The sequence below is a fragment of the Panthera tigris genome, chromosome D1, assembly GCF_018350195.1.
Source record: "Panthera tigris isolate Pti1 chromosome D1, P.tigris_Pti1_mat1.1, whole genome shotgun sequence".
Lineage (NCBI taxonomy): Eukaryota > Metazoa > Chordata > Mammalia > Carnivora > Felidae > Panthera > Panthera tigris.
The window spans coordinates 27,277,153-27,285,805 of NC_056669.1; the positions used below are offsets into that span (position 1 = coordinate 27,277,153).

The window sequence follows — 8,653 nt, forward strand, 5'->3', positions numbered from 1 at the left end:
TTAAACTATGGATAGACTTGATATGACTCATGTTGTTAAAAGACTTTCTGCCTGTATTAAGAGGAATAGATGTGAGATGAGGAGGAGAGCAGGAATGCCTTTGAGGAGGCTACTGCAGCTGCACAGGCAAGAGATGGGAAAGGCTTGGGCCCCAGGGCAAGGGTGCAGGTGCAGTTGGTTACAGGCAGGATGCAGTTTGGATAAACAGCTGAAAGGATTTGAGGCTTGAGGGCTTTGTACATGAAAACCCTTTGAGAAGATATGAAATATGTAAGGGAAGATTGGTATTTGCTAGAGTCCCTTCTCCGTAAGCTTCAGAAGGGCAGGTATGCTGTCTATTATATGCACCACTGTGTACAGTGCAGGCTCACAAATAGATGTGTGGTAAACAGTCGCTGAGTGTGCAGCTGACAGGAACAATGTCCATTGTGGTCCTTTTTTCAATTTAATTTTTAAAAGCGAGATTAAATTAACACACAATTATTAGCATGAAATGAAATACACACATCTTACGGGTCCTGTTTGAGGAGTTTCATTGCAGTTTTCTATGGTCATTTTTCCCAATTCTGGCTTTTTGTTCCAGGAGGTTTCTCCTTTATGTCCATGATTCAGGTTGAACCATGGCCTCTCATGTCTTGGTTGATGGGGCTTCCACACAATCGCAGTAAGTGGATCAACTCGTGGTGTGCAGCAACTGGAGCCCCTGCCATTTGTTGTTAAGAGAGTATCATGATCCACAGCTGATGTTGCCATGTCTTCCAGTTCCTGCACACAGGCATCCCACAGATGAAAAGACAAAGCCATAAGAAGTTGCTGAGTTAGCTGTTAATCCAGCTTGGATAGAAGGTTTCTAGAAAATAGTTAAATTGGGTCTCAAACTGTCTGGATAGAGCAGAGACCGGGGCTGGGTGAAGGATAAGCAAGGGTAGGTTGAAGGGTAGGTTGAAGGATAGGTTGGAGCTGGCTGGAGAAAAATCATTCAGAATTTGGCAAAGGGCAAAAAATAATTTCTTTCCTGAGGGAGGGAAGAGAATAACCACAAGGTTATGGTTTTTGACCCTGTGAGACATTAACCAGTTTAGATTTTAACGTAGTGAACTTACGGTACATTTTCTTTCTTAAATTGCCTATAAAATTAAAAACATTCAAATTGTCATTTGGAGCAGTTTTAATGTCTGCTTTCCCTTATTAATTAATTAACTGGGTAAACTCTGTGACATGCATTCATTTTATATTTGCATGACAGTCGTGGAGTTACCTCTGAAAATGTCCTCTGTCATCCTTTCTTCTGAAACTGGATAATGTCCTACCCTTGCCCAAGTACCCTTTCCCCAAGGGCCCAGAATAACTGAGGGGGCTGGTGTCCCTAGGGCTCCCATCCTGCCCCAGGGTCAGATTCCTGGGTAAATTGGGAGTTGGGACAGTGTGTGCATCTGTTCACTGTATGTAAAGGAGGTGTGTGGAAGGAGTTGGTATTTAAATCATGGTGCTGGGGATACAAACATATATCATGAACAGTCTCCTTAGTTTTCCATTTGCCAAGTTGTTCCAGGGTCCAAGGGTACCAACTTAGGAGCAGGTGAGTCATTCTGAATGGAAACACTTGTATAGTAACATGCAACCCCTCTCCATGCCTGCCCAACCGGGCTGCAGGGACCCACCAACTCAGCACTTTTCTTTTGCGCCCTTTTAATGTATCAGTGGGAACCTGGAGTGTACATCCTTAGGTGTTTTCTGAAACATTAACTCATTCAGACCTTGCCAAGTTTCCAGGTAGGATGGAAGGAAAACAAAGGTGGCTCTTGAAGACCCAGGAGCTGGCCTTAAATCCTGACACTCCTGGGTGTGAAAAGGTGTGAGGGGACAAGCAGGTTGAGTTGAAGCAGTAAAAGTCTCTGGCTTGTCAGGAGAGGAGCAAGACTACAAGTCTATATTAGCAGTTGAATGACCTTGGGCAGCCTGCGAAAGCATAGCTGCCTTGTAAAATGACATAGAAAAGTGGCGTCTATGAAAGTGGCAGATGGCTGGGGAAGAAGAGTCATCCCACAACTGGCAGAGCCTCAAGCAGGGAGGAGGCAGGAGAAGGCAGGGCTTGGAAGGTGCGGGAGACTTGCTCTTCTTCTGATTGGGGGCAGGGAACAGGCCGGGTGTAAGCCCATCACCAGTGTCTGTGTCCCATTTGGTACATTTTTCCTTTGCCTCAATTTGCTCTGTCAGGATAGTAATGATAGCTCAACACTTGTTCCAGTAAAGTACTGAGTGCTTCATATACTGAGCTTATGAAGGAGGTATTATCATCACAGAAAAGAACAGTGAGCCTCAGAGAGGTAAAACAATTTGTCCAAGGTCACACAGCCAGCAAAGGGCAGAGATAGAACTCAAACCCTGGTCTGTCTGGCTCCCAAGCACCTCATTACTATGTTAGATTTACCCCTCCAGGTAAGATTATAAATCCAGTTGTAGAAAATTGTTAATAATAGGATAGAGTAACTGCCAAGCTCTTCCCTCTGGCAAGACTGAATTTTCAGTGAGACCGTGAGCTTAATGAGAGCAAAAGCTCAGGCCTTATACACTTTATGTGCCCTCAGACCCCAAAAGTGCTAGGCATGCAGGGAGAGGACAAAAAGCAATATTATTGCTGTGAACTTTCATTAGGATGTATAGAGTTCTGCTATGTGTTTGGAAAGAATCCATCATCTCAAGAGGCTCTATAATGCTCAAAACAGCTTTAGAAATTCTCTTTGGAAATTGCTTTCTGAGCCTCAGGCACATAAATATATTTTTATATATATCTTCAATCATGGCAAGCCTTAGTCCTGTGAGGCTAGCTTTGAATGCTAAAGAAATCCGAAGGCAATTCAGAGCCAAATTTGGTGAAGGAGGTGAATTATCAATTTCAAATTTTCAGTTTTGTTTAAAAACAAGCTGGTGTTCATGTGAAGCACCAAGGCTGATGTGTTGAAGAGATCGCAAACTGACTCTGAAAGACGTTTCTGCAGTGGGGGAATTTTAACAAGGTTTGAAGCAAAAGTCCTGCATTTTTGGGTCCCTGCCTATCTCGCCAGTCCCACTCACTATGTGTCCCTGTCACCTGTTTTCCTTTCATTTTCTTGGGACACAACACATATTACCCATTGTAGGCTTCCACACGCATTATTTTCTTGCTTCTTTTTGCCCAGCTCATCTGTCTTAGCCCAAGCTTAAGTGCCATTTTTACAGCTGACCCTCTCATCTGCTATTCCCTCCTGATCTTTTCGTTTGCAACTGTAGTGATAGATTCCAGGATGCTTCTACTTGTAAAACACCTTGGCTCCGGCCCTATCCTGCAAGCACCATGGCAGCAGACTGTGCTCACCACTGTGCCCCCAGCATTCAGATAAATGTAGGGTATATTTTTGGCACTCGACAAATATTTTTGAAAGAATAAGTTAACAGGAGTGTCCAAGTCATCAGCCACCAAAGTGCTTCTCTGACTGTCTCTAACTCGCTCTGCCACCACTTCTGCTGACCTGTTTCCTCTTCGGTCTCTTCTGGGCTTCTCAGAAGCTTTTGCCCATGGCTCCCCCTCGGTCCACTTCATTGGTTCCCCTTCCTCTTCTGGCCTCTTAATAGGCACTCCTCACATTCTGCTTTGAGTGTATTTTCTTTTCATGCTAACTTTTATCTTCATCCCCACTTCTCTGTAGAGCTCCAGCCGGTTTCCAATAACCCATTGCTCATTTCTACATGCCTCATCTCTGGGCACCCAGGACCCATCCCAAGGACGAGTGCCATTTTTTCACTCCTGCTCCTCCTCCTGTGCTTTTCCCTGGAATGCTTTAAAATCTGTCCAGTCTCCTAAAAAGAAACTGTAATGTGATCTTTACCTTCTTCTCTTCTCCTTCCATGTTTAATTCTGCTTCTGGAATGTCATTTGCATCTTTAATTTCCTCTCCATTCTGATGAGGAAATTCCATAGTAGGCTCTTATTGTTCATTATTTCTCAGTTGGATAATTAAAACAGCTTCAGGGCGCCTGGGTGGCTCAGTTGGTTGAGCGTCCGACTTCGGCTCAGGTCATTATCTCCTGGCCTGTGAGTTCGAGCCCTGCATCGGGCTCCGTGCTGACAGCTCAGAGCCTGGGGCCTGCTTCAGATTCTGTGTCTCCCTCTCTCTCTGCCCCTCCCCCACTCATGCTCTGTCTCTCTCTTTCTCTCTGTCAAAAATAAACATTAAAAAAAATTAAAAAATAAATAAATAAAACAGCTTCAGAACTTGCCCCCATTCCGAGGAAGCTGTCAAGCTTTCCCCCAGCCTTACAATTCATCCTCCAAATGGTTGTCTGACATAATGACCCTCTGTTGTCTAAAGAAAAAAGCCCACACTCTAGCATTATCTACCACTACCTCATTCACTATTCTTCACTTGTTCTCAAAGTGTGGCCCCTGGATCCACTGTATATCAACATCACCTGGAAGCTTGTCAGAAATGCAGATTCTTGGCCTCTACCCAGAGCTGAGTCTGAAACTCCTGAGGGAGGGGGCAGGGCAGCAATCCGTGTTTTTGTTTTTGTTTTTGTTTTTGTTTTTGTTTTTGTTTTTCAAGTTGGTTAACATACGGTGTAGTCTGGCTTTAGAAGTAGAACCCAGTGATTAATCTCTTATATATGATACCCAGTGTTCGTCCCTAAAAGTGTGCTCCTTAGTGCCTGTCACCCATTTAGCCCACCTCTCCACCCCACCCCTCCACTCCCCCCACTCCAGCATCCCTCAGTGTGTTCTCTGTATTTAAGAGTCTCTTATGGTTTGCCTCCCTCTCTGTTTTTATCTTATTTGTCCTTCCCTTGTTTTAAACAGCCCTCCAGGTGATCTTATGCACTCTAAAGATTGAGAGCAACCACTCCAGTTGTATCAGATTTAGTATTTATCTCTGAAGGTTACAATTGTTTTTGTGCTCCCATGACTTTGTTCATGCTTTTTCATCTGGGTGGAATGATTTGCTTTCTTTACACTCCACCCCCTATAGCCCACACTCTGTGATTTTTCCACCTGCAAAATTCCTGTTCATTATTCCAGGTCCTGTCCAAACCTTACCTCTTCATGAAGTATTTCCTGATTCTCCCAGTCAGAATGTATCACTCTCACCTGAGATTTCACTGGTGCTGCCCCTTGGACTATTGAGATGTGTTTGATTCTGCCTCACTAATTGTCTTCCCCACTTGACTGTAAGCTCCCTGAGGACAGTATCTGAGATGTTTTTACCCCAGTATCTATAGCCTCCCAAATAATAAGTGTTGTTTTGAATTGACTTGGATCAATGTACTGTTTCATATACATTGGCAGGAAAGGGTAAACTTTGTCTTGGATAGAGGATCAGGCCAGAGACATATAGCATCCCACCCCTTTGGGAACTTGGTATATCAGGGCAGGTGCTCTGTGGCTCCTCTCCAGCCACTTGGGTCATCATTGGGTTGCTTAATTTTGAAGACCTACCTGGAATGACTAGAAGCCTCAATTTCTCAAAGGTAGGATATTTGAAGAGAATAGAACACAGAGAAGATCACCAGAAATGTGATGATAGGAAAGACTCAGGACCCCAAAACCCACACATCTAAGCCAACAAAGCAAGCAGATCATCACCCCTGCCCTCAAACCCTCAATAAAGAAAAGAAACAAAGATCTGTAGCTTTCTGATTTGCTACTAATGGACATGACAAAACATTTTTAAATTATGAAGCCATCAGTTAACACCAATCCTTCTTTACTCTGCTTGTTATAACCTGAATTGTGTCCCCTAAAAATCCATATGTTGAAACCCTAACCCCAAATATGACTGTATTTGGAGATAGAGACTTTAATAGGTGATTACAGTTAAATGAGATCATAAGGGTGGGGCCCTAATTCAATAGAATTAGTGTCCTTATTAGAAAAAGAAGAGATACCAGGGATGTAGGTGCACAGAGAGAGAAGCCATGAGAGGACACAGTAAGAAGATGGCCATATACAAGCCCAGGAGAGAGATGTTAGAAGAAACCAAACCTTGGTTTGGACCTTGGACTTCTAGAACTATGAAGGAATAAATTTCTGTTGTTTAGGCCACCTAGTCTGTGGTATTTTGTTATGGCAGCCTGAACTGACTAACACTCTGCTGCTTTCATTTTCTTCTCCACCCTTTTCTTTTCCCTATTCTTATATTCCCACCTGCTCAGTCTCCAGGTTCAATTATTTTATTTTCTTTATTTCTTTGTAAAAACAATAACAGAAGTGATAAAAGAGCATAAACTAATTTGGAGACTGTGGTTTAGAATTCTACTGAATAGCTCAGAATCAGAAAATTCATAGTTTGTGTTTCCATGGTAACAAATCTTCCATCTGAAATTATGTTTCCCAGACTTGTGTTCCATTAGAGATTTAAAATGTGTGTGTGTGTGTGTGTGTGTGTGTGTGTGTATGCCTATAAATATATATGTATGCTCACAGTTACATGTTATTTGGGGGAGTTTTATGGGTCCACCCTTCCTGATATGATTCTGGGCTTTCACTCAGTTCTAATGTGACTAGAGACTAAATGAGTAAAGAATTTAGATGAATTCAACTCTCCCTAACTCAAATTAGGGGCGTATTTCCCATTCTGACTCTCATGTTCTCCCTCCACCCAAGAACTTCAGTCCCAGGAAATAATCTCAGAAGGGAAATCCTATTTCAGTGATCTCTGGAATAGATGCTGCTTGTTACCTAAATCGGAAAAATATGAGGATATATGCAATAAAAGTAAAAATATTTTGGATAGAAGAGAGATACAGCCTAAGTGAAATTCAATTTAATTTTAACCAATTGCCAATTTTAATCTGGTATGTGCTAGGGCTAGAGATTACATACTGGCCCACTAGAATATCTAAGCAAGGAAGCAGTGATGAAGACAATAACAACAATTAAAAACGTTTTCACAGCACCTTAATAGTTTTATCATTTATAGGTAATACTATGAATTAATAATATTGGAATTAATAATATTGATTCCATTTTATGGATGAAGGAAAAAGATCAGAGAAGCTACAGGATTCACTCAGTGTTGTCTCCTGCCTCCACAGTCAGTAAATGCAGCGCCCAGGATATGAACATCCAAGTGTAATACATCTTTCACTGTAAGGACTGCAAGGACTTTGACTTTAGTATTTCTCCTTCCTAATTATTTCTTACCTTCTTGGATACCAATTGCACATATATTATACTCTTTGTATTCTGCATATCTCCGATACTCTCTTTATCATTTCTTCCATCTGCCCTTCAATATGCTTTTATTTTCTAGCCACGTCTTCAGGTTCACTAGCTTAACTTCTGCTGTATCCTATCTGCTGTTAAATACACCCAATGGGTTCTTACTTTCAGGTAGGATAGTTCTAGAATGTCCACTTTTTTTAAAAAAATAGATGCCTATTCTGTGTTGGAATTCTTCATCTTTCATCCATCTTTTTGTCCATCATTTTCCCTATTAAAAAAGAATTATAGTAGTTATTTTCAACATCCTTCTCTGCTAACGCTAACCTCTGGATATTTTGTGGATCTGCTTTAGTGTAATTTTTTTCTCTTGGTTATTGGTCTTTTCTCCTACCTCTCTCATGTCTCATTATTTACGGTTGTTTGCCAGACATAATGTACAAAAGAACCATAGAGACTGAAAATATTATTTTCCCCTGAAAGGGTTTTCCCTTTCCTCAGCTGGACAGACAGTATAAAGGGCTGATCACCTTGATGCCTTGAGAAAGTAAAATGGGCCATGGCTGTTTAGTTAGACTGTTTTACCTGGTTGCAAATGTCTCAGGGGTGAGACCTGGTCCATATCTGTTGCTGTCTCCTGCCTCCAGTGGGGCTTTGTCATCTATGAAATGTGAGACTGAGGGAGGTTTAACTGTATTCCTGGTCCTGCCTCTTTCTGGGCCAAGTCCCCCTGGGCTTTGGATTGAGATCCTGTGGTGTCTCTGTCACCTCTGCCTGACAGTTGAGGTCTTTAACTTCAGTGTCATACAGATTCAAAATCTACCAAACACTGGGTATGGTTGTAAGATACTCCCACTAGTGAACTTTGAGGCTAGGGAGTGATTTCACCCTTCCTTCCTGGCTCAACCCCCTCCCCCCGCCAAGTCTCCTGTGCCACCCCAAATGTAATAATTGTCCTGTGGGAGAAAACCCAGACGTACATCTGGGACTCCTTTAGATTGTTCTGTTTTACCATGCTGCTGTTTTACCAGGGCTGTGAAAAGCTCCCCTGATTTCTCTTCCCCTTTGCATACTAAACCCTGTCCTCAGGCAGGGCCTCAGCAAATGCCCCACCCTTGGCCCCCAGGGGAAGAAAACTGCCAGCAACCTCAACTCATTTTCCATGTGCTCTTCCCCTCTGGAACTTCATTCTTCTAGTCCTCTTTGCCTCTGTGGTTCTTCACACTGTTTTTAAAAATATGATTTTGTGATAAGTCTTTATTTTCCCTAGCTGTTGCAGTGGGAAGAATGTCTTGCTGCTACCTACTAAATTCTACTCAGAAGCAAAAGTCTAAAAACAGACTATTAATCTATTTTTTCTTCAATGAAAGCATACTGAATCAAATTTTTTTGCCAATATTTAATTACGAAAGTTTTCAAGTCTACAGCAAAGTTGAAGGAAGTTTACAATGAATAATC

The 8,653-nt window shown here is 42.2% G+C and overlaps 1 long non-coding RNA gene across 1 annotated transcript; it reads right to left on the reverse strand.

Annotated features, from left to right (window-relative positions):
- Positions 1-214: 214 nt before the first annotated feature.
- LOC122231395 lies at positions 215-8,394 on the reverse strand. The gene is made up of 3 exons (XR_006208615.1): positions 8,343-8,394; positions 7,178-7,466; positions 215-765 (listed from the first exon to the last, which is right to left on the reverse strand). It is a non-coding gene; the product is annotated as an uncharacterized LOC122231395 (long non-coding RNA).
- Between the last annotated feature and the right edge of the window lie 259 nt (positions 8,395-8,653).